Source organism: Ovis canadensis, chromosome 19, assembly GCF_042477335.2.
Source record: "Ovis canadensis isolate MfBH-ARS-UI-01 breed Bighorn chromosome 19, ARS-UI_OviCan_v2, whole genome shotgun sequence".
Taxonomy (NCBI): Eukaryota; Metazoa; Chordata; class Mammalia; order Artiodactyla; family Bovidae; genus Ovis; species Ovis canadensis.
Window position 1 is genome coordinate 67,801,887 of NC_091263.1, and position 25,749 is coordinate 67,827,635.

Here is a 25,749-nt window from a genome sequence, read left to right on the forward strand (position 1 = left end):
CCTCTGTTGTCCCCTTCTCCTCCAGCCTTCAGTCCTGCCCAGCATCAGGGTCTTATCCAGTGAGTCAGTTCTTTGCATCAGGTGGCCAACCTAGTGGAGCTTCAGCTTTAGCATCGTCCTTCCAATGAATATTCAGGATTAATTTCCTTTAAGATTGACTGGTTTGATCTTGCAGTCCAAGGGACTCTCAAGAGTCTTTTCCTATACCACAGTTCAAAAGAATAAATTCTTTGTTGCTCAGCCATCTTCATGGTCCAGCACTCACATCCATACATGACTACTGGAAAAACTAGCTTTGACTAGATGAACTTTTGGTGGCAAAGTAATGTCTCTGCTTTTTAACATGCTGTCTAGGTTGGTCATAGCTTTTCTTCTAAGGAGCAAGTGTCTTTTAATTTCATGGCTGCAGTCACCATCTGCAGTGATTTTGGAGCCCCCCAAAGTAAAGTCTGTCACTGTTTCCATTGTTTCCCCATCGATTTGTCATGAAGTGATGGGACCACATGCCATGATCTTAGCTTTTTCAACATTGAGTTTTAAGCCAGCTTTTTCACTCTCCTCTTTCACTTTCATCAAGAGGCTGTTTAGTTCTTCTTTGCTTTCTGCCATAAGGGTGGGTGTCATCTGCATATCTGAGGTTATTGATATTTCTCCTGGCAATCTTGATTCCAGCGTGTGCTTCATCCAGCCTGGCATTTTTCATGATGTACTCTGCACAGAAGTTAAATAAGCAGGGTGATAGTATAGAGCCTTGACGTACTCCTTTCCCAATTTGGAACCAGTCTATTGTTCCATGTCCAGTTCTAACTGTTGCTTCTTGACCTGCATACAGGTTTCTCATGAGGCAGGTAAGGTGGTGTGTTATTCCCATCTCTAAGAATTTTCCACAGTTTGTTATGATCCACACAGTCAAAGGTTTTGGTGTAATCAATGAAGCAGAAGTAAATGTTTTTCTGGAATTCTCTTGCTTTTTCTGTGATCCAGTGGATGTTGGCAATTTGATCTCTGGTTCCACTGCCTTTTCTAAATCCAGCTTGAACATCTGGACGTTCTCTGGTCACATACTATTGAAGCCTAGCTTGTATTGTCACACGTGAGCCTTATTATTTGTCTCAAGCAGTCAGTGCAAATACTGTTGCACATTCACGCACACAACAAATATGGTCCCACAAACAAAAGATCAGACAAGGTGTAGCTCAAAGACTTCATTTCCACTCCCAAAGTGGCTTTCAGTGAGCGAGTAGAATTTCCCATCATACAAAATGCCAGAGTGGTTCATCCCGAAACAATACATAGAAAAATACAAAGGACAGATAAGCTCTGTCCACACAGACAGAAGATCAGAGGAGGTACAGTTTAAAACTTCCAGAGAAAGGCTTCCAAACAGATTGGCTCAGCTATTGAAAGAAAACAAACCCAGAGATGCGCTATGGGGGTTCAGAGTGACTCAGTTCCCCCACGGGAGTGAGACCAGAGTGCCTGGCACGGATGGAGTGGAGAGTGTTCCCAGCCTTTCCCTTCCTGTGACAAAACAATTCCAGCTGAGGAAGAGTATAATAATTTAGGCCACCTCTCATTACTTTTAAGAATATGCATCGGTCAAACAGAATTACAGTAGAATCTCATTCTTCTAAGTGGTAGATTCATAGCTATAGGTCGCCCAGTGTGCCAGTCATCCCTGGGGGCGGGTCAGATGTGGAAGAGGAAGCAATGGCCACAATGCATTAAACAGCCTTGTGCGCAGAACTGAAAGCAAAACCAAAGTCCTCACCAGACAAACGGAAGCTGCAAGCACACACCAAGAAACAAAGAGGACGTCCACATCCCGCTAGGCTGGTGGTGGCCTTGGTCAAAGTGGCACCTCGCAAAGGGGATGTTCTTAGTAGAAAATCCCCAGATGGGAATGAAAGGTTCTCCAAATGGACCAGATCTAGTGGCCTTGGTGTGCAAGCCTGGCAGTTTACCACAAGTGCTGGCAGAGGAGTTCCAATGTCCCAGATGCTACTTTTCTGCTTCCTGATATTAATTCCTTGATCTGGAAGTCCAGGGTGGTCGAGATAGCAGAAGAGAGGAATGTCCTTCAGACACACACCTCATGGACACAGTCCTCTGAACCCAGAGTAAGTGACACCTGTCTTTTTTGTGTCATTAGTTACTAGTGAGGGTCCTGTTGTTGGCACGTGGACAGTGTGGACTGTAGTCCTCTTATTGCAGGACATGACTTGTTTATCTTTCTGTCTCGTCAGAGGTAGGGAATTCTTCAAAGGCCAGTCAGATATCTAAGTACCCAGCGATGTTTCTGAAAGGCAATGAATTGCATAGCAATACTGAGGATGCGTGGACTTATACAACTGGGTGCTCAGACGTAAAGTGTTCTTATTGTTTGGGAGGAGATAATCTTTCTGCTAAAAACAGGATGCTTTCTTTTACAATGGTTTCTGGTGAGTGATTAAGAAAGTCATCCCAGTATTAAGGTACTTTCTGCAGACAGTTATGCAAGACACTAACAACAGTCAAATGTCTCCATGGAAACAAAGCCCAAATATGCCGTAAGAAACAATTTTAGCAAAAAGAGTAATATTAATCAGAGAAACAATTACAGATGCAAAGATGATTTGATACTGAGACAATTTCTGAAGAGGACTAGACACAAGGGTCCTCAGAATTAGAACTGTGTGCTGTTTTAGGAGGAGGTAGGATCTCAACCGCCGGAAGGCAGGCAGCCATCCACGTGACCTCCTGGGGGCGCATCCATTCTGTTCTTAAGAAGAGGAAGGTCAGAGTTCCATTCTAAAGATGCAGGAACATGGGGGCTACTTGGAAGTATCTACTTCAGCCTTTCCTCCAGTAGGTCTGGAGGGTCCTAGACTTTCAGGATTAGAAATCCCCAGAAGTCTGTACAGCTGACCGCCAGGCTCTGTGCCCCTCACTGACCCTTAAGTCCCCACTCTGGCTCCAGGACAGTCTAGGCTATTCAGACTGAAGGGCATGGATGCACTGGTAAGTGTTTATCAGCTAATTCTCCTGAGAAAAGTGCCCTGATTCCTAGTGCTGGCCGATTCCCATGTGTAAATGTTCCCATTCTGGTTGACTTTGAGTCACCAGCATGCTGGATGCAGAACAGCTGCACACGGCTGGCTCTTCTGAACCAGTAGAAGCCAGCTCCTGCACCCCACCAGGCCTGGGCGTCTTCCACCACCACAGACGGCCCTTTGTCTGTCCAGAGGCTTCACCAGCTCCCAGGATAAAGGGTGCTGGCGCTGGACCACTGGGGCAATGGCCTGGGGCAGACGTTGGTAGCAGGCTGCAGACGGACTGGCGCATTACGTGGCAACATGCTCCTTGGGTCTCGCCTCCAGAGCCTCACTCCAGTCCATCTCCCTTTAGGAACAACATGCCCAGGAGCTGATTCTGGTGCCCAACATGTGGGGAAGTAGTGAACTGGCTTGAAGGTGGGAGTGGGTGTGAGGGTGACTGTTCAGATGGCCCCTGACAGAGCTGACGCGGTTTGCCTCCACCTTTGCCAAAATTCCCCAGGAACTGGGCTCACGGGCTCGGCCTTGCACCCCTTGCTGTCTGTGCTGCCCGCTGCTAACACAGTAAGCCTGAGAACCCACCCAGAAGTGCTGACTGCCACATGGAGCTGTCTGCACTGGCAGTGGCAGCAGAAACCAGAAACTGCCAGCACAGCTTGTTTAGTGAGGGGCAGCCTGGGTTTCTCCAGAAAGAGGCTTGACTGGCTGTATGCAAGTTCAGAGATGGAGGAGAGCGCCCTAAGGATGGATTGGATGGGAAAGGACCGCCCCCCAGCCTGGGGGCCCAGCAGCACCTCACCCCCCTGAGCCTTAATCTCCAAATGCCACTGCAGAAATGTGAATTTTGTGAGCAGGAAACATTCATTAAGCTCTGTGGAAGGAGGAGCACTGGACTCCCAAGATTTTATATGGGAATTATGATGTAGGTACCACTCACTTTCCTGATCAATGTTTAGATCAGATCAATTAGATTGATGGCAGCGTTTTGGTAATTTCACAGCGCAGTGCAGATGGAAAGGACTGTCAAAATCCATCAGTCCCAAGCAGAATTCATTTTCCAGATTAACTATAGACAGACCTGTAGGGAGAGGGGTACATTGGCAAGAATAGATTGAAACCTGGGACGTTCCTGGTGGTGCTGGGCCTCAGAGCACCTGCAGGGAAGGAGGTCCCCTCATATTTACTGAGGACCTGATAATATCCAGGGGAAGGCTCAGACATTCCCATACATCAGCCTTGGAAGGTAAGGGTGCTTTCCCACGTTATAGGTGAGGAATGAGGCTCGGGGAGTAGGTTACTTTATCCGAGGTCACAGAGCTGATAGGTTATACAAAAGCGTGTGCTCTTTTGGGGAGGAGTCTTCAATAAGTGATTGGAAATGATAGAAAGGAAAGCTGAAAAGCAGGGGCTGGGGATTTTCTACAAAGGCCGGCTATCTAGTGGTTTTTCTGTTTGTTTTGCTTTCTGGCAGCCCTCGTTACAAATTTCCTAAAATTTATTTTAGGAGAATTCCGGCCTCTGCCTGGTCACTGTGTGACACTTTCTATCTTGAGGCTGTTCTGAGCCTTTCTTTCCTTGGAGCCTCCTCTTCTTAGCAGGTCACCCTACTCCTCCCAGTCTGGGGTTCCCTTTGACTCCTCCTCACAGCTGTCATGAGAGGTCTACAGAGTCACCTGGGTGACTACAGAGGACTGTGTAACATGGGCCCGGCTGGTGGGGCAGGTCGGCCATCCCGTATTTCAGTACCACAGCACTGTTGGTGAATTTTCCGTTGCAGGACATCCTTGGCCCTTCCTACCTAATGGCAGTAGTGTCCCCCAGTCTTGGTGACAGGCAAACGCACATTGTCCTGTGCCCTCAGGGCGCTGTCTCCCTTCTAGCTGAGATTCTTTTTCACCTCAAAAGCAAGGAAGATACCTTGCATCTGATGCAGTTCATGGTACAGGTAGTTTAACTCCAACACTAGTGTTTCTATTTAACTTTTTCTATAAAATAAGGTTTATCTAAAAGATTCTTTAAAAGTTACAGCTACGACACCAATTCATGTGTTGCAAATAACACTTTTTTTTTCCTTGCCTAGGGAATAACAGCCTCATCTAGTGCAGCACCATGGAAATTCTCCAATCATGATGAGTAAAATAGTTAGGGTAAACTTGTCATTCATATTGAGTACTAGGAGGAATTATTTTGAATGAGGAATGTAAGTGATCCTTAAGAAAAAACTTTTTGTTTTTATACTGTTTGATTCCTGTAATACAATGTATTAGGTGTTCCCTGAAAGGAAATAAAATGTTTCAAATCCAAAAACAAAAGTTTTTGACTCTCAGGCAGGACTGTTTTCCTTCCCAGCCTCCTCTGGGGACGCCACAGTGCACAGTTACTGCCCTGATTGGGGGCAGGAGAGCCAGGGGGCTTCAGGAATGGGCCTGAGAGTGGCACACACCAGGGTTTGAGCTCCAGCTCTTGCTCTCACCAGCTTTGTGTCCTGACTGCTCCCAGCTTGTGTGCCTTCCCCTCTAAAGTGGGGAATGACCATGGGACGCCCTCAAGGCTGTTCAACACTGAGCCCAATGTCGAGTGCATGGAAGCTCTCAGGAAGCCTTGGTCGTGAACACGCGTGAGGCCCCCCTTGTCCTCCCGTGTCTGCGCTCTCCATCCTCTGGACGTCTCCTGCAGGGCGCTCAGGGCCAGAGCACTTGAGTCAGCGCCGTGTGCACGCCCTGTTTGTCAGTGTGGCAGACTACAGGTTGCATGAGGGCAGAGGACCTGGGTCTCCCTTGCTGCACAGGGCGTGGTACACAGTGGGCACTAGTAAACAGCCGTCCAGGGGCTAAGGACGCATACTCACTGCCTTGTTTTTGTTGTCCAGAGCCCACTGCCTTTAACAGCAAATACATACAGAAACATTTCCCTTGACCCGTGGCAGAAGCCGGGATGGAAACTTCAACCAGCGCAAAGGACCATGACGTGGCCACAGAATACGACTATGGGGACACGATCCTGCATGACCCGGTAGAAGAGAAGGCCTTTGGGGCCCAGCTGCTGCCCCCCTTGTACTCGGTGGTGTTTGTCATTGGCCTGATCGGCAACATCCTAGTGGTCCTGGTCCTCATGAAATACAAGAGGCTCAGAAAGATATCTTTTAGAAGGGGATGGCAACCCGCTGGAGAACTCTTGTCTGGAAAATCCTATGGATGGAGGATATCTAACATCTACCTCCTCAACCTGGCCATTTCTGACCTCATCTTCCTCTTCACGCTGCCCTTCTGGATCGACTACAAGGTGAAGGACGACTGGGTTTTTGGTGACGCCATGTGTAAGTTGCTCTCTGGGTTCTATTTCCTGGGCTTGTACAGCGAGATCTTCTTCATCGTCCTGCTGACCATCAACAGGTACCTGGCCATCGTCCATGCCGTGTTCGCTCTGCGGGCCTGGACTGTCACCTTTGGTATCGTCACCAGCATTGTCACCTGGGTCCTGGCCATCTTGGCTTCTGTCCCCGGCTTGTACTTTTCCAAGACCCAGTGGTGGTTCACCCACTACACCTGCAGTCTTCATTTTCCTCCTGAAAGCCATGGAAGAAAGTGGAAGCAGTTCCTGGCTCTGAAACTGAACATCTTGGGGCTGATGTTGCCTCTGTTGGTCATGATTGTCTGCTACACGGGGATTATAAAGATTCTGCTCAGAACTTGGAGTGAGAATAAAGCCAACATGACATGGCTGATTTTTGTCATCATGATCACCTTCTTTCTCTTTTGGACGCCCTACGATCTGACTGTTTGTTTCTGCTTTCCAAGATTCCCTGTGTGAGCACTGCAGCCAGCTGGACTTGGCCATTGAAGTGACAGAGGTGATTGCCTATGTGCACTGCTGCATCAACCCCCTAGTCTATGTCTTTTTCTACTGGGGGTACCGCAGGGTTCTATGGGACTTGCTCTGTCAGCTGACTAAGTGTCGCTGCTTCCTCTACAAGAGGCAGGGGAGGGTCAACTCCATGTCCATTACACAGGCAAGGAAGAACGCTGTTCTGTGCTCAGACTCAGGCCCCTCATTTCCATCGAGGCCCCAAGAAGCATAAGGTGCTAGCATGCTGACTGGGGAGGAGGCAGCTTGGGTCTCCCAGCCAGATTCTGACACCTGACCTGGAACTGTAGCCACATGGGGTTGAGGGAGCTCCAAGGTGTTCTACAAAATCACCATTAAGGTTTGATTTTTGTCCATGAACTTCTCTTTGGTGGAAAATGAGATGAACAGATGAGATGGTAGAAATGAATAAATAAAATGGAACATCCCAGAAGACTGGGTCAAAGGATGGCAGAGAAGGGCTTGGTACCAAAGAGAAGTTCAGATTGTTGAACAGTAGCATTTGTAAACCAGTCACTGAGCATCTGCTGCCCTCACCCCCAAGACCAGTGATCTTGCAAATGGGGATTTCCATAGCTGCCTCCACTGTGAGCAGAGAAGCCAAGCAGGAGCCGGCAGCCACCTCTCACCTCCCCACCCCCACTCCCAGAGCAGTGTTTAGGCTCTTGGAAACCCTGAGAAATCTAGAACTCCTGATGGAAGAACTTGACACCTAATAGGAAATAGGATTGGGGAACTGCTGTTGGCAGTGAAGCTAAGAAAGCCCTTGGATGGAATTTTTATAGTCACTAAAGTCAACAAATGCAGGCAGTGGGGTAGACACAGATAAAATGTATAAACTGCTGTACTTCTTGAAATTGCCATGGAACAGAGGTAGTCATTACTTCCTTTTTCCATTCCTGTCTCCTGAATAGTTTTCAGAATCTCCCTTCCCTGTCAGTTGAGGGATGCAGCAAGAATTTCTGACAGCTTTACTGCAGAAATTATTATCAGGCAAAAGGAGACAAGGTTGATTTTCTTCCTCTGGACCTCCACCCAGACCTTATAGTTGTATGGATCAGAGTTCTGGCTGCCACCTTGGACTGATCAGCAGGACAGTGACCTGGTGTGCAGGGTTTGAGGCTGGCAGGGAGGGCAACATCTACCAGGAGGGGTGGGGACTCTGTCAGTGTAGGAAGTAGAGGACCACTTAACTCAAAGAAATTCATTTACCCTAAAGGTCCTTAACATCTCCGCTCTCACCTGAATTGAGGTAGGACCTCTTGTGCATCGTGCCTTTCTTCCTTTTTCCCTTAGATGTATATTTCTCTAAAAATGATTTTCCCAGTTATAGAAATTGTTTCCAGAACAGCTTAAAATCACAAAAGGAGAAAAAACAAACTTCAAAATTATTCATAATCCCCTACCCAGAGGCAGCACTCTACATTCTTTGATGGGTTAATATTTTCTTTTAGTTTTCTTGCTTCTGTACATGTTTATGTTTACAAATAAGATGAACTTCAGCTGTAGTTATTCTTCTACTGTTGTTTAAGTAGCAGTGTGTGGGGGGGTCACTTTTCCAGGCAATAAATCATTTCAAAGCATTGGTTTGGGGCCCAGCACTGAGTTCTTCCACCAGAAGATACCATAATTCACTCTGGGTAAATGACCTACCTAGACATACCTACCTTCCAAGAAGACATACAGATTTCCCAGAAATACATGGGTAAGAGCTCAACATCACTGATCATCCTGGAAATGTAAGTCAGGACCAGAGTAGGATATCAGCTCATACCTGTGAGAGTGTCTATTTTTAAATAAACAAGAGATTTCAAGAGCTGTGAGGATGTAGGGAAAAGGGACCCTCGTGCACTGTCGGTGGGAATGTAAGTGGGTGCAGTCCTGCGGAAGCCAGTATGGAGGCTCCTTAAGGAATTAAACATAGACCTGCTATATGACCTAGCAACGCCACTTCTTCGTATATAGTATATGCAGACGAAATCAAGTCATTATCTCAGTGAAATGTCTGTTCTCCCATGTTTATTGCAGCGTTGCTCACAATAGTCTAGGTATGGAAAAACCTAAGTGTCAGTGGACAAACGAATGGGAAAAATTGAATGAACAAGGCAGAAGTCCTATTTGAAGGTTTTTAATGGGTATTATTTTTTCATCCCCCTCCCCATTTTTATTGTGGTAGAATGCACTCAAAATGTACGCTATTATTGATACTTAAGTTACAGTTAAGTGGTATTAAAAATGCATTCTTCTAGTGTCTGTTATTACAGTGTTGGGCTTTCCTATGGGCCAGTTGATCTCTGAGACTCATGCTCACAGAGGATTCTTGTTAGAAATGTGACTTTCAGGGGCCTGTGTGGACTCCAGAAGGGCACTGGTGACTCAGGGAGATCTTAGTCAGATCCATCATGTGCATCAGGGATTTCTCCTGGGGTTTTTCTGGTATCAAGAACATTATGTCCTCCAGGCTGTAACCCCACATTAACACTTCATTGGTTAAATGAATTCATTTGTCATTGCAGTCTCCTGTGATCCAAGCATTAATAATCAGAGGTGACACCAAGTCTGACACCTTTGTCCTCCACTCAGGGATCATCGTGTTATCTAATACAGCATTCCAGCAGAGGATGCGGTGTGGGAGCCCTCAGGGCCTCTCAGACACTGTGTGGAAAACACTCATGGAGGTTCACAGGACATTACAGTCTCTAAGAAATCCTCAGTGAGGAACAGGTTTAAACACGATTAACCTTGCATTCTGCCAATGTAGTTGTAAAGTAGAAAAAACTTTTCTTTTCTCAAATAACATCTGTTATCATCCCTCAAAGATGCTTCTTGCTTGGAAGAAAAGCTATGACCAACCCAGACAGCATATTAAAAAGCAGAGACGTTACTTTGCTGACAAAGGTCCATCTAGTCAAAGCCATGGTTTTTGCAGTAGTCATGTATGGATGTGAGAGTTGGACCATAAAGAAAGCTGAATACCAAAGAATTGATGCTTTGAACTGTGGTGTTGGAGAAGACTCTTGAGAGTCCCTTGAACTGTAAGGAGATCAAATGAGTCAGTCCTAAATGAAATCAGTCCTGAATATTCATTGGAAGGACTGATACTGAAGCTGAAACTCCAGTACTTTGGCACCTGATGCAAAGAACTGACTCATTTGGAAAGACCCTGATGCTGGGAAAGATTGAAGGCAGGAGGAGAAGGGGACAAGAGAGGATGAGATGGTTGGATGGCATCACTGACTCAATGGACATGAGTTTGGGTAAACTCCGGGAGTTGGGATGGACAGGGAGGCCTGGTGTGCTGCAGTTCATGGGTCTGCAGAGTCGGACACGACTGAGTGACTAAACTGAACTGATCATCCCTCAAGACTAGGGCTGGGTTGGAGAACACGAGGGGTGTTGGTCTGATGATCGGTCAGCACATGGGCAAAGCACAGTACAGTTGCCAGCTGCCCATGGTCCATCCTGTCCTTTTGACAGCAGTCTCCATACCAACCCCTCAAGGTTGGTGGGGATGCTGGTGTTACCCTATGTGATAGATGAGGAAACTGGGATTCACGAAGGGACTTGGCAGACACCGCAGAGTGGTCAAAGGGCAGAGCTGGGCTCTACCGCAGAATTTATTTATTTTTCAAAGTTTTTTTTTTTTTATGTGGACTATTTTTAAAATTCATTTTATTTTTTATTGAAGCAGAGTGGATTTACAGCATTGTCTTAGTTTCAGGTGCACAAGAAAGTGATTCAGTTATTCATATGTACATTTTTTCATATTCTTTTCCATTATAGATAATGACAGGATATTGAATAGCGTTCCCTGTTGCTATACAGTAGGGCTTGTGTATCTATTTTATAAGTATTTGTGTGTATCTAATTTTTTGAAGTTACCCTCTAAAGCATTACTTTTCAAATTTGTTTTTAATGGGAGAATAATTGCTCTACAATGTTGTGTTGATTTCTGCCATACAGCAATGTGAATCGCCTGTAAGTATACATCTATCCCCTCCCTTTTGAACCTTCCTGCCACCTACCCCCATCTCACCCTTTTAGACGGTCACAGAGCAGTGGGTTGAGGTCTCTGCATCACACAGCAGCTTCCCCTAGCTATCTCTTTTACACATGTTGGCCCGTCTGTTTCAATACTACTCTCTCAATTTGTCCCACCCTCTCTCTTCCACTCTGTCCGCAGTTCTGGTCTGTATTCCTCCCCTGGAAATAGGTTTATCGGTACCATTTCTCTAGATTCCACGTATACGCATTATTATGTGTTGTTGTGGTTGTTTAGTCGCTACATCATGTCTGACTCCTTTGCGACACCATGGATTGTAGCCCGCCAGGTTCCTCTGTCCATGGGATTTCCCAGGCAAGAGCACCGGAATGGGTTGTCATTTCCTACTTCAGGGGATCTTCCCGACCCTGGGATGGAACCTATGTCTCGAGTCTCCTGTATTGACAGGCTAATTCTTTACCACTGTGCCACCTGGGAAGCCCTAGTTTTGATATGCATTTCTCTAATAATGAGTGATGCTGAGCATCTTTTCATGTGTTTATTGGCCATCTGTGTGGCTTTGGAGAAACGTGTGTTTAGATCTTTTGCCCATTTTTTGATTGGATTGTTTGTTTTTTTGACTTTGACCTGCCTGTGCTATTTTTATATTTTGGAGATTAATCCTTTGTTATTTGCTTCAATTGCAATTATTTTCTTTCATTTTGAGGGTTGTCTTTTCATCTTGTTTATAGTTTCCTTTGCTGTGCAAAAGAGTTTAATTAGGTCCCATTTGTTTATTTTTGTTTTTATTTCCATTACTCTAGGAGGTAGGTCAAAGAGGATCTTACTGCAATTTATGTCAATGAGTATTCTGTCTGTATTTTCCTCTGATAGTTTTATAGTTTCTGGCCTTAAATTTAGGTATTTGATCCATTTCATCTGTAATCAGTGAGAGTTTTACTTCTTCTTTTCAAATCTTGATTCCTTTTATTTCTTTTTCTGTATGATATGAAGAGGTGTTCCAATTTCCTTACTTACATGATGCTATCCAGTGTTGCTGGCAAAATACTTATTGAAGAGGTTGTCTTTTCTCCATTGTATATTCTTGCCTCCTTTGTCAAAGATAAGGTGCCCATAGGTGCACAGCTTTATCTCTGGGCTTTCTATCTTGTTCCGTTGATCTGTATTTTTTGTGTTTCATGCCAGTGCCATACTGTCTTGACTACTGTAGTTTTGTAGTACAGTCTGAAGTCAGGAAGGCTGATTCCTCCAGCTCCTTTTTTCTTTCTGAAGATTAGCTTTGACTAATAGCTTTGGCTATTCAGGGACTTTTGTGTTTCCCTCCAAATTATAAAGTTTTTTATTCTAGCTCTGTGAAAAATGCCACTGGTAATTGGATAGGGATTGCATAAAATCTGTAGAGTTTTTGGAGTAGTATAGTCATGTTCACAATGTTGATTCTCCCAGTTGAGGAGCATGATATTAGCTGCTTTTGTTTGCATTGTCTTTGAGTTCTTTCATCAGTGTCTTATAATTTTCTGCATACAGGTCTTTTGTCTCCTTAGATAGATTTATTCCCAGGTATTTTATTCTTTTTATTGCAATGGTGAATGGGATTGTTTCCTTAACTTCTCTTTCTGATTTTTTGTTGTTAGTGTATAGGAATGCAGAGTATTTCTGTGTATTGATTTTGTATGCTGTTGGTTTGCTAAATTCATTGTTAGCTCTAATAATTTTCTGATGGTATTTTATGGGTGTTCTATGTATAGTATGTCATCTGCAAACAGTGAGAGTTTTATTTCTTCTTTTCAAGTCTGGATTCCTTTTATTTCTTTTTCCTCTCTGATTGTCATGGTTGCTGCTGCTGCTGCTGCTAAGTCACTTCAGTCGTGTCTGACTCTGTGTGACCCCATAGACGGCAGCCCACCAGGCTCCCCTGTCCCTGGGATTCTCCAGGCAAGAACACTGGAGTAGGTTGCCATCTCCTTCTCCAATGCATGAAAGTGAAAAGTGAAAGTGAAGTCACTTAGTCATGTCCGACTCCTAGCAACCCCATGGACTGCAGCCCACCAGGCCCCTCCGTCCATGGGATTTTCCAGGCAAGAGTACTGGAGTGGGATGCCATTGCCTTCTCCAGATTGCCATGGCTAGGACTGCCAAAGCTGGTTCTTTGAGATGATAAACAAAATTGACAAACCATTAGGCAGAGTCATCAAGAATAAAAGGAAGAAAAATCAATAAAATTAAAAACAAAAAGGAGAGACTGCAACAGGCAATGCAGAAATACAAAGAATCATTAGAGATTATGAACAACTATATGACAATAAAATGGGAAACCTGGAAGAAATTAGCAAATTCTTAGGAAAGTAAAACCTTCCAAGACTGAACCAGGAAGAAATAAGAAATTATGAAACAGACCAGTCACAGGCACTGAAATTGAAACTGTGATCCAAAATCTCCCACAGAAACAAAAACCAAGGGCCAGACGGCTTCACAGGTGAATTCTGTCAAATGTTTAGAGATGAGCTAACTCCTATCCTTCTCAAACTCTTCCAAAAAATTTCAGAGGAAGGAACAGTCCCAAATTCATTCTACAAAGCCACCATCACCTACACCAGACAAAGATATAAGAAGAAAAAGAAAATTATAGGCCAATATCACTAATGAACATAGATGCAAAAATCCTCAACAAAATACTAACAAACAAAATCCAACAACACATTAAAGGAATCATACACCAGGATCAAATAGGGTTTATCCCAGGGATGCAAGGATTCTTCAATCTATGCAGTCAGTCATTGTGCTACACCATATTAACAAATTGAAAAATAAACATGATATGATAATGTCAATGAAAAAAGTGAAGGTGTTAGTTGCTCTATTGTGTCTGACTGTTTGCAACCTCATGGACCGTATAGCCAGCCAGTCTCCTCTGTACATGCATAAAAAGTTTTTGACAACATTTGACACCCATTTATGGTAAAAACTCTTTAGCAAATGGACATACAAGGAACCTGCCTCAACATAATAAAGGTCGTATATGACAGACTCACCGCAAACATCATTCTCAGTGCAGAAAAACTGAAAACACCGTTTTCTAAAATCAGGAACAAAAACAAAGTTTCCACTTTTGCCACTATTATTCGACATAGTTTTGGAAGTCCTAGTCATAGCAATCAGTGGATCCTTTTTCGAGTATGCCCAAAGTACATTGAATTGAGGTTGAAAGTTTCCCTTCTGCCCAGTCAAGAGTTATTTCAGAGGGTCCCCAAGTGGGTCCTCACATGTGTCCACAAGTCAGTCTATTAGATGCTGTTACCACAGCACTTCTGCTGCCGCCTCGGCCAGCCCCAACTCAGTCTGCCTGAGAAGCCTCTTGCTAGCATCACTGAAGCCTTCACTAATGGGCTTTATTGTGAGGGTGCCAGCCCTCTGGGTCCCAGGGCTGGGCCAGGTAACTCACGGACAATTCTGAGCCTACAGCCTAAATTCTTCAGACCTGCAAGAATCTCACAGTCCGTCATGAAAGCAGCTTAGTCCTCCAGCATCGGGGCTCAGATGCAATTCAGGGAGCCAGACAGGGAAGAAAGACCACATCACCCTCCAGCCTCCTTTTCTCTCCTCCTCATCACCCCTGAGTCAATTAAGTTTATTCTCTGTCCTCCCTTACAAAATAAAGGCACTGTGATCATAAGCCAACGACAGCAAACATTCGATGAGGCAACCGGAGAGATGATTAAGTATTTCATGTATTAGCAGTATCTGGGTGCAAAGGTCAAACAGCCCAAGTGCCCTGTCCCACAGCTGCTAATGCAGCTCATTAGCCCACATCCTGTGGACATTGTGACCTTCAGGGCACAGAGATCGTTAGGTCTGGAGTCTCAGTTGAAAGTCACATTGGGTTGTTCCTGGATTATCCACCAAAAGCTAAGAGAGAAAGCCATCCTCCTGGGTGATTTCGCATTCTCCTTGGCAGTCTAGAATAAGGTACCTCCCAGAGCCTCTACATTCCCCATCTTTAGAGAAGGCACGACCTCTCTGGCATCAGACACAGCTGTGGATTCCTTCCTTCTCCCACTCCTCCCGCTTCCACCACCAGATTAGTATGGCGGGGTCCCATTTCCTTTGGTGTCCTAGTTCTTCCTTTCCACTGTGATTATAAAAACATTTATTAGAGAACAATTTATTCCTCAGGTCCCTTAATGAAGTCCAGATTCTGTTTGTTTTATACAGACAGACACACGTGCAGTTCTTTGTGCTACTTTTAGACGAGCAATGTGGTTTACAGGGAATTTTCCTGAGTCCTCACACTCAGTTTGCATGTCATCTTCAGCTACTTCCATAGAAAAAAGAAAAAGTTTAATAACTCAGTACCCTATGCAGTCCAGAAGACATAATACTAAAGGAATTTGCAAGCCTGCACTGCCAGTCAACGTGCCTACATCAGATAAACCATCTTCTCTTATTCTAAAACAGGGAAGGTGGCTCCAGAAGCAATCTGCTCTCTGACCTCCTCACATGTGTCTCACGTCTCATACCTGGAAAAGTTGGAACAAAGACCATAAATCTAAAAAGTAATAATAGTAGGCAAAATACTTAATCATTGGTCCTCCCCAAGACTTCTACCTTCCGTATATTCACATAAATTGCCTTTACCCCCAGCTCTGGATTATGCCCAAAGCTATTGCTAATGATTCTTTGCACATGGACAGTTTGCTATATGTTATAGCACTTATATAAATTGGCAATTTTTGCTCATTTCATGAACTATGCGATGCAGGTAAGGGGATTGATATTAATAGTATCTGCGTTTTATAGATGAAGCAAATGAGAAATCAAGAGTTTGCAAAGGTGTTCCAGTGAGTGGGAATCACTCTGGTTGGTCATAATAATTTATCTTCTCTTACATGATCATGTTTAATCTGGAAATATTTCCTATTTTTAAATTTGGTTATTTTGAGTTATGTAGACATACCGTTACATTATAGATGGGTATTCAATATATTATGTTACTTTACCATTTACCAAGATGTAAGGATACATCAATGCCTTTAATTTGTAAGCCTTATCTGAATTTTAGCCAATGATTTGTGCAAGAAATGTGAACCAGGAGACAGTATTCTAGGTTTCTTTGGTAAATACTGATAAATTTTAGTCACATAAATGACTGGGAGGTACTCACATAACTGAAATAAAGTACACCAGAGCTTGATAGAGTGGAAGAATGACTTGAATAAAGGTTGAGTTACCTGGTACTAGGGCCGGGTCTGTCATTAACTCACTTTCATGCCCACCTCTGTTCCTTATTCAGATAATAAAAGAGGAAAATCCAGTTCAATAAGTATTTATCAGGCAGGGGCTTACTGTGGGCATTTGACATATGACATTTAATTTAAACCTCACTGCAGTCCAAACATCCCATTTTACAGAAAAGAGGGCCAGTGTCAGGAAACTAAGAAATGGGCAAGGCAAGGTCATGTTCCTTTCTGTGTACAAAGCCCTGCTTGCTATTAAGAAACCTGTAAAGATGAAAGAGATAGAGTTCCTCTCCTCAAAGTGCTTTCAAAATAGCAGAAGTGAACAGATGCACAGTCAGTGAGCAGGGAGGTGCCAGTTAATAAGGAGAAGCAAGCGCTGCAAGAAATGGTGCCGAAGGCAAGGGAAGCGCGTCAGAGGGAGAAATCAGTTCTGCCTCTCCATGGGGGTGGGGGAGGGTCAGGTGCTGATTTATCACAAGAGCAGATTCTAATGTGTATGTCTAAGGGAGATTCTGAGTTTCAACAAGCAAAGATGCGGCAGTAGGATATTCTGGGTGCAGGTAGCATCAGTAAGACACAGTGATGGTGAAACTCAGGGTGTGTGCAGGACTCACCCAGCAGGCCGGTGTGGGTGGAGCACAAGCCCTGGTGACTCAGAGTGTCCCCTCCCGGTCTGCTCCGTCCCCGTTAGCAGGGAGCCCCTGGAAACGCAGGCTGTCACGTCCCACTCCAGATGGCTTGCAGTCTGCGCAGGTGATTCACGGGCAGAAGGAATAAAGGGAAAAGTAACGCAGAAAGGCGGCTTCTGGTCAGATCCATAGAAACTGCAGGATGGATCGATTAGATGAGGCCTTGGAGCGAGACAGGGGGTCCGTGTCTGCTCTGCCTTCAGCTCCCTCACTGTGCAGCTGTGGGGCCTCTGGCAAAGTTACTTCAGCTTTATTTAAGCTACCTGTGGCCTCATAAGATTTTTTTAACGGACTTTATTTTTTAGAGCAGTTGCAAGTTCACAGCAAAACCCAGGAGAAAGGACAGAGAGTACCCTTCCCGTTCACCCATTGCCCCGAAACACCCTCCCCCTCCCCCAAACAGTGTCACAGCTGATGAACCTACTACAGTGATTCATCCTCACCCAAAGTCCCTAGTATACCCTAGTAGGGTATACTTTCGGTGTTGTACAGTCTAATGAATTTAGATAAACGAGTAATAACGTGTCCATCACAATGGTATCATTTTCATAACCCTAAAAATCGCCCTTAAAAAGGTGCTCTGCCTTTGCCTTTTACCTCCCTAATCCCTGGCAACTGCTGATCTTTTCACTGGCTCCATAGTTTCGCCTTTTCCAGAAGGTCATGCTTTGGAATCATGCAATATGCACCCTTGCCGGATTGGCTTCTTTGGCTTGGTAATATGTATTTAAGCTTCTTTTCATGGCCTGGATAGCTCATTTATTTTCAGTGCTGAATAAATATTTCATTGTCTGGATGTATCACAGTCTGTTTATTCATTCACCCACTGAAGAGCATCTCAGTTTCTCCCACGTTTGGCAGTTGTAAATAACACTGCTCTAAAAATCTGGGTACACGTTTAAAAAAAATTTTTTTTCAGTTTTCATGCTTTTTATTGAAGTATAGTTGACTTACAGTGTTATGTTAATTTCTACTATACAGCAAAGTGATTCTGTTATATACACATTCTTTTTTTAAAATACTCTTTTCCACTATGGTTTGTCACAGAATATTGAGTATAGTTCTCAGTGGTATAGAGTGAAAGCAAAAGTCACCCAGTTGTGTCCGACTCTTTGTGGACTATACAGTCCATGGAATTCTCCAGGCCAGAATACTGGAGTGGGTAGCTTTTCCCTTCTCCAGGGGATCTTCCCAACCCAGGGATCGAACTGGGGTCTCCTGCACTGCAGGCAGTTCTTTACCAACTGAGCTATCAGGGAAGCCCTGTGCTGTAGAGTAGTACCTTGTGTATGCGCTGTCTATATAAAAGCTTATGTCTGCCAACCCAGCCTTCCACTGCATCCCTCTTTCAAACCCCCTTGGCAACCACCAGTCTGTTCTCTGTCTGTGATTCTGTTTCTGTTTCATAGATAGGCTCATTTGTATTGTATTTTAGGTTACACATCTAACATGTGATTGAACTAGGGACAGAACCCAGGTTCCTTGCATTGTCTTCAGATTCTTAACCACTGGACCACCAGCGAGTCCACTACTGGCTTTTTCATCTTTGCTTTTAATATACAGAAAATCCTTCTTACTCAAGCTACTTATGATTTACAACAGTTTGCTAGTTTATATCTGTGGATAAACTTATAGTATTTTTCTTTTCTCTCTGTCTGGTTCCTCTAGAAATCAGAGACCCTTTGGTTCTAAGCAACTTTATCAGGGGAATGGGAAAGACTATCTCTTGGCATGTGCAGGAATTTAAATATTCATAAACCTGCAAAAGAGACAAATTTACCCAAACCATAAATATCACAGGAAGAATTTGAAGGCAAGCCATTGGCATGGCTATTCTGGCCTTTAGAGGCATTTTAAAAGTTCAGTCTGAGATTCCTATTAAGTTCCAGTGCAGCCAATTTGAAAGAGTTTATATGGCAGTTACACTCATGTGAATAATTTGGTCATGTTTATTGAAAACAAACCTATTTTAAGTGAATCAGTCTTAATTTTGCTATATTTCATAGAAATAAAGATAATCTAGAGAAGAAAATTACATTTCAATATTAAACTTTTGTGATCATGAAGTTTTGTATGTACTGAGGCTTTGTATTTCTTATCTCTGTCCAGGATGGCTCCTTGTTGCTGTGTTACATTATTATAAAGTTTCATTGAATTAGTAAAAGAATATTCTAAGCTTGTTTCTAAGTCTGATCTTGGATAAAGATCAAATGTCTTCTGACCTGCAGCTAGGAGATTATGTACACTGGAAAAGATATCATTTAATAAACTATCTCCAAGCTAAATAAAAGGACCTTATAGTACTCTTAACTAGCACATGTGCAACAAAACTGAAGGGAATTGCCTGTTAATTCCATATTTCCCATTTAAGAAGGGCATCCACATAGGGTTGTCTGTAGAAGACTGTTAACCCCAAAGGATACCCACACCAGATGAAGAGGCGACAATAGCAGTGGAAGACAGCTCCCTCCAGGAGCTTCCCACAGTCTTGAGGGCATTAGCATGTTGTGACCTGCTTTGCCTGGCAAAGCAATAAAATCTCTTTTCTGCTTCACCCAAAATTCTATCTCTGTGTTTCCCTTCAGCACCAGTGAATAGAGGCCATTTTGGCAACACAACCCCTGGTCCTCTGCCTACTTCTCTGATAGACTCCAACTCCCTGTCTATATAGTCTCAGATTAAGTGTAGCTGTCTCTGCAGAGCACTTTGGACCCCTCCTACCTTCCTCTGGTGCATCTTTTGAACCCAAGGAGATGTCTCCACCACTAGACTGTGCCTTTCTGGATAAGAGTGGCTCACACTGGGATGTGCGAAGCAATCCTTGGGGAGGCTAGTAACAAATACAGATTCTCCTCTGTAGGCCTGGGGTGACGCATGAGAGTCTGTATTTCTGATAAGCACTCAGGTTTTACCATCACACTTTAAAGGGCAAGGGTCCAGCCATGATTCTCATACTCCAGGACCAATAAGAAGCATGTGGAAGACTTGTTAAGCCATAGCTTCTGGATTCAACACCCCCACATCCTGAGATTCTGCAGGTCAGAGGGTGGCGTCTGATAATCTTCATTACCACCAAGCTCCCAGGCAGTGTCTGCTGTAGCCAGCCCACAGATCTGACCTTGAGTTAACACTAGATCCAGGCATTGCCTAACTCATATTTGAGATCCCTTAACAGGCAAGGGGGCATCCCAGATGGCGCTAGTGGTAAAGAACCCACCTGCCTGCAGGAGGCATAAGAAATGTGGGTTCCATCCCGTGGTGCAGTGGCAACCCACTCCAGTGTTCTTACCTGGAGAATTCCCGTGGACAGCGGAGGCTAGTGGGCTACAGTCCATAGGGTCGCAAAGAGTTGGACACAACTGAAGCAACTTAGCACACACAACAGGCAAGGAAAGATGGCATTTGGTAGACGTGTGAGAAATGAGATGGAAGGGAATGAATCCCATCATGCAGCAACCATGAGTTAGAGCTCTCAGAGCAGACAGTCAGTGGGTGCAGATGTGTACACGTGACGGTCTGCAGCTGAGATCTGAGGTGCGAAGAAAGGACCACACCCAGCGTCTTCATTGCTTCCCGAGTTCCCGCCTAGCAGTGAGCCAGCACCCAGTGCTCGTAGGTACTGTTTCAGGGAACTGTCACTGTGTGGTTAGCAGCCCTTGGCATCCAGCTTCGTGGGCTCAGTGGCCATGCTCTGGGCTCTATGGACAGGAACCACCCCAAGAGGCCCCTGTACTGAAGTAGGTTATGGAGGGGAGGAAAGAAGCTGGGAGGAGACACAGTGGTCCCCCTTTGTTCATAGCCTCTCAAATCCTGCCCCCCAGTGTCTGCTTCCTGCTGAGCAGCTCCCTGAGGCAGAACTGCAGAGGGGCTGATCCCTCCCCTGTGTCACTGCTGCCTAGCCCTACCCGAGGAGGCCAGGTGGAGGGACTGTCTCCTGGTTTCGCTGCAGAGAATCCAGCTCCCAAGTGGATGTTTTCTTACGAAACGGCTGTGAGCTTCCTTGTTTCTAAGAACTGACAGCAGGAAGAGACAGCACTTTTTGTTAGACATCGTCATGCCTGGATGAGCTCAGCCATCTCGTGGGCGTGAGCAGTGCTGATCCGTGTGTGTTAGAAAGATGGAAGTGCCCTGGGTCCTGGATAGACTGCAGAGCTGTTGCTAATGTGCTCTCTGGGTATCCTGACTGTAAATTTCTTGCAATTTAGCCATTCAGAAATGCTTACCGTGGGACTCCTGGCAGTCCAGTGTTTAAGAGTCTGCCCTCCCCATGCAGGAGGCACAGGTTCCATCCCTGGTGAGGGAACTAAGATCCCACATGCTGCAGACCATGGCCAAAAAAATGCTTCTTGAGCACCTGCTGTGTGGGGGTACATCAGTGAACAAAAGAGGGAACATTCCTCAGGAAGCTGTCATTACATTGAGAGAGACTGGACAATAACTACATTTAAATATATGTAACCCAGGTTCAGTTCAGTTCAGTCACTCAGTCGTGTCCGACTCTTTGCGACCCCATGAATCGCAGCACGCCAGGCCTCCCTGTCTATCACCAACTCCCGGAGTTCACTCAGATTCACATCCATCGAGTCGGTGATGCCATCCAGCCATCTCATCCTCTGTTGTCCCCTTCTCCTCCTGCCCCCAATCCCTCCCAGCATGAAAGTCTTTTCCAGTGAGTCAACTCTTCGCATGAAGTGGCCAAAGTAACCCAGGTAGTAATAAGTAAATCTGGGAAGGGGGTCATTGATTTCTGAGGTGGGAGAAGAGGAGATTCAATTTTAATAAGATGGTTAGAGAACACCTCCTGAGAAAGCATTGCACGCGTGTAGAAATGAAGGAGGTCAGAGAGCAGGCTTTCCGGGCATGTGGTGGGCAGGGGCGGGTGAGGCATCTTGGCAGAGGAAACAGCACGTGCAAAGGCCCTGGGGTGGAAAGGCACCTGGCGTGTTCAGGGGCATCCTGGGAGCCAGTTTGGTTGGAACGGAGTGAGCGAAGGAGAAGCTAATAGATGAAGTCAGAGAGGGGAGGAGGGCATGTGGTGAACTGCCTTGCAGGCCAATGTAAGGACTGAAGTAACTGAAGTAACTCTTGAGGAATCCCTCCAGCTGCTGTATTGGAAAGAGACTGTGGTCTTGGTTGGTTTGGACCAAACTGGGGCCAGTGGGTGAAGCAAGAAGGGATTGAAGTCTTTGTATGTTGAAAATGGAGTCAACAGATTCTGCAAAAAAATCGCAGGGCAGGTTCCAAAGAGTAGATTCAAGTGTTACTCCAAGGTTTTGGTAGCTTCTGTGGGAAGAATGGAGCTGCCATTTACCTCTAGGTGTGGATGACAGTGTCAATAACATTTGGAGAGAAGATCAGGAATTCTACTTGAAAAGCTTCTGAGAAAACCAGGTGGAGACATGGAGCAGAGTGTTGGGCATGAGCCCAGATTTGAGGGAGATGGGCAGGCTGGAGATGTAAGTTTGGGCCTCTTCAGAGTGGATATGACATTTTCAGCCATGAGAGAGAATAGAGCAATCAAAGGTGTGACTGTAGATTGGGAGGACGGGGGTTCAAGGACCATGGCCTGGTGCCTGCCAGGAAAGAAGCTGGAGGATTGAGCAGAAACCAACCGTGGGAACTGACAAGGGGCTGCCTGTGAGACGAGGGCAAAGCCAGGAGGCTGGGATCCTGCACACACAGAGGAAGAGTATCAAGAAGAGGGAGCAACAGTGGTATCAAATGTGCTGAGCTGTCAGGCCCAGCGCAGCCTGAGATCTGACCGTTGGATTTAGCCACGTGAAGGTCACTGATGACCCTGACCAAATCACTGGGGGCTAGGGGAGAGCAGGTTCTAGAATCGGGTGAAGTGGAATTGGATGCAAATAAAGACGGCCCTTTTGAGTATTGCAAAGAGCTGTGCAGAAATGAATCAGTGATTAGATGAAATTCCCTGGTGATTCAGTAGCTGAGACTATTTGCTCCCAATGCAGAAGGCCCAGGTTTGATCCCTGGTGAGTGAACTAGATTACGTATGCCACAACTTACAGATCCCGCAAAGAAGATCCCATGTGCCACAACTGTGAATCAGCACAGCCAAATAAATAAAATATTTTTAAAAAGAAATGAATCACTGCTTTTGAATATGCTATCTAGGTTGGTCATTACTTTTTTTCCAAGGAGTAAGCCTCTTTTCATTTCATGGCTGCAATCACCATCTGCAGTGATTCTGGAGCCCAAACTTCAGGATACTTGCCTGGAAAATATCATGGACGCAGGGGCCTGGCAGTCCATGGGATCGTAAAGAGACGGACACAACTGAACAACTTCACTTTCTTTCTTTCCTCATAATATGAAAACATTTTTCCACCTTGCCTTTGATATTCCTGCAGATCTTCAGGTAAGCTGCAGCTTTCTCTTCATTGCAATGGTTCCTCTCCCTATTATTATAATATTTTTGAATAAAGTCTCTCTTTTATCTAAAAAAAAAAAAAGAAATGAATCAGTAAATAGAATTGAAAGTGGAATCAAGGGAGACTTTGCTTGTTAACTTATTTGTTTCTAATTTGTTTCAGATCAGATAAGAGCATTGTGTGTATACTGATGGGAATATTTGGCAGACAGAAAAAAAACTGGTGATACCGGAGAAGATGACTAGAATGATGTCCTCGTGCTGATGAGAGAGGATGTGATCCCAGGCAGCGTGAACGAGATGGGCTTGGAGCATGGAGAATCCATCCGCGTGGCAGGAGGGAGGCAGGTAGAAGGGCCAGGGAAGGGTGGATGGGAAGGAGGGAGGTGGGGTGTGTAAACAGTCTCTTCTGAGCCTTCTGTCTTCTCGCTGACGTGGGGAACAAGGTCATCAGCTAAGACTGAGGATGATGGAGGTGGTGCTGGAGGTTCAGGGAAAAGGCAGAAAGTGTGACATAATGTCTAAGGGGGGGAAAGCCATTGATGGGCATGAGGGGCCCTTTGCATGAGGCCATCAGTAATTTAGGGGGGTCCCAGTCAGTTTCACGTGTGGTTTCCTCCAGCCACGTTCAACTTCTTGGTGCCGGTGGGGATTCGGATCTGATCAGGACTGGGTTTGTGCCAGGGGGACACAACCAGATCAGAAAAGAGTGAAGGCGTTGAGGATGTATGTACAGGAGGGACTGTAATGATGGCCCCTGGACTTTAAGGTGATGGAAGTAAGGGCACGAGGAGGCTGAGGGTCAGGAGAAATTGAAACGTCACTGGTTGCACTGGGGTCAAAGAACCGCTGGAGCTGAGATGCTAGAGGCAGTGAGAAGGAAAGCTGAGTGAGAGGTGAGGGGCTGGGATATCGGGAGCCGAGACAAAAAGGACACAGATGTTGATGGCGGTAAAATCCCGGGATTAGGGAGGGTCAGTGGAGTGAGTGGCTAAGGATGGGGGAAGACAGGACCATCAGAGGACAGGAATTCAGGGAATCCTGGGTGAGGGAGCTAGAGGAAGCCTGCGCTTTTGGTAGAAGATGAATATGGCTTCAGAGCCCTTCCATCTTGGTACACCCTGGCTTTTACAGTGTGGCTTTATTTCTTCCCCTGAAAAGGCAGGTTCTGTTTCCTGACTGCCTTGTCTGTGGTTTGGCTCTGTGGTGAGTGATAGACTGCAGCACAGGTGATCCTCTGTGGCCTCAGAGATTTTTCCTTAAGATGCTTTATAGGTTCTTCTCATGCCTGAGACCATGAAGCATAAAGCCAGCCTGGCCGACAGGAAGACGAGAGCCACGTGGAAAACTGAGGCACTCCCGTCAGCAGGCAGCGCCCACCATCAGACGTGGGAGTGAGGCTATGTGGGAACACCTGCCTAGCTCACAGAATCATAGAACAATCTCCTTGTGGTTTTAAGCCCCAAAGTTTTGAGATTGTTTATTAGGCTGTGAAAAAAGAGACGCATGTGAAAAGTGAAATCAAGGATTATTACAAGAGAGCATTAGAGAGTAGTACCCAACCTGAGCTAACATCCAAGGTGTCTTTTTAGAAAATTATAGTTTCTATTTATGTATTTATTGGCTGTGCTGGGTCTTCACTGCTGCTCGGGCTTTCCCTTGTGGCCAGTGGGGGCTACTCTCTGTTGCAGTGCCTGGGCTTCTCATTGCGACGACCTTGCTCGTTCCAGAGTACAGGCTCTGGGGCATGTGGGCTCAGTAGCTGGGGTCCCCAGGGTCTAGAGCACAGGATCAATAGTCGTAGCACACAGGCTTAGTTACTGCGTGGCGTGTGGGATCCTCCTGGACCATGGATTGGACTCATGTCCCCTGCATTGGCAGGCAGATTCCTATCCACTGAGCCACCAGGGAAGCCCAGGAAATTAGGGTTTCTGTTCTTTTTCATTGTTGAGCTACTTTGAGTGGTGCCTTGCTGCTTATTGTCCAGATGTCCAACCTGTACAGCAAAGTGTGATAAGGGAAACTCTACCACCACCACCGCCCCCTCCAAAACCTTAAAACTCTCTGAGCTCCAGCACCTGCCTGTCACGAATGACTTCCTGCTATAGAGAGTAGGAAGGCTTCATGGAGGAAGTGTCTCTTGGGTGATCCACGCAGGATGAGAGAGATCCGCATGGACAGCAGCACCCTTTCTGACTTTGCAACCTGACCCAGCACAAGGGGGCAGCTGAGCATGGCAGAGGGACTACCGGACCTTTCCCTGTGGTTTGTCAGGTTGGGGGTTGTAGAATTCTGGCTGGAGGGCCAAGAGAGCCTATGGCGTGAGAAAGGGTGGTGGGAAGAGAGCCTGGGGAAGGAAATTAAACAAAGAGGAATGGAGTGGGAGGGTGGGGGAAGAGATGGGGTGGGGGGGAGGTGGCAGAGGGCTACTGCCTAGGAGCTACTTGTGCACCCCAAAGGCCCTTCTGTCCATCTGTGGGACACTCACGCATTGGACTTTGATGTCTGAATGTGACCTGGGAGCAGAAGC

The 25,749-nt window shown here is 45.5% G+C and overlaps 1 pseudogene; it reads left to right on the forward strand.

Annotated features, from left to right (window-relative positions):
* The first annotated feature begins 1,691 nt into the window (after positions 1-1,691).
* Positions 1,692-8,482, forward strand: LOC138424256 (C-C chemokine receptor type 1-like; annotated as a pseudogene).
* The last annotated feature ends 17,267 nt before the right edge of the window (positions 8,483-25,749 follow it).